The following is a 1,008-nucleotide window of genomic DNA, read 5'->3' as shown; positions in this document are numbered from 1 at the left end:
AATTAGGGGTGATTTTAGGATTTTGATTCAAATCAACTCCAAATTAATTAGAATCACCCCAAATGTCAGAAATAACCTAAAGAAGTGTTCCCAAGTATCTGGGGAAAATTTGGAATTTGTAATAATTTAATACGAGCAAAAAAGTAATTTTTTATTAAAGTTAAATTAAGGCTCATAATAAAGTCCACCTAAGGGGTCCTAATTATCTAAAGTTAAGGACTGAATTCTAGAAAGTTTGAATTATTATGGGTAATTTTTTGAGTTGAAATAGATTTAATATAATTTTTGGAAGGTATCAAACCCTAATTAACGAGTAAATTAGGGTTTGTTAATTAAGGGGTCTAAAGGCTCCTAAAAATTTTTAGAAAATTCTGGGATGTTTAGAATGTTACTTAAGTTTAAATATTGAAATTTTCATATCAATCAGGGATCTATCCTAGCTCCTAGAATTTTTCTAAGTTCGTTAGATGGGTCCTTAATTATTGTCCTTAGGGTGTCACTAGATTCAATAGATTTTAAATCAAAGTTCTAGACTAACCCTTGAGGGAATATGCAAAAAAGTGCATAAAAATAGTAAACAACCCAATCCTAAAATCTATGAGAGCCTAGGCTAAGCGCTCGTGCGTCTTATGCATGCAAAAGATGGTAAAACATGTGATTTAGTGAGCTTTACGATGTGATTAGTGGATGATTAGAACTCAACCACCCACTAATTTACCCCCCATGAATGCTATTCAAAAGAACAATTAATGTTTAAAATTTCATCGAATGGATCTCCCAAAATAAGGGAATTTAATTATATAGATCATTTCAAAAATAATTTAAAATATCTACATATTAAATACATAAATATTAAGTTTAAGAAAATAAAATAATTTAAAATAATTCCATTTATAATTGCTTGAGAGATCCATTGGCCACCCAAGAGATGATTCAAAATGATTTGAAAATAATTTTTAATTTCAAAAATAATTAATATATTAATTATTTAAATAAAACTTAAATAGC

Source organism: Dendrobium catenatum, unplaced genomic scaffold (assembly GCF_001605985.2).
Source record: "Dendrobium catenatum unplaced genomic scaffold, ASM160598v2 fragScaff_scaffold_0, whole genome shotgun sequence".
NCBI classification, from domain to species: Eukaryota; Viridiplantae; Streptophyta; class Magnoliopsida; order Asparagales; family Orchidaceae; genus Dendrobium; species Dendrobium catenatum.
Note: the sequence above shows the minus strand (reverse complement) of the source record.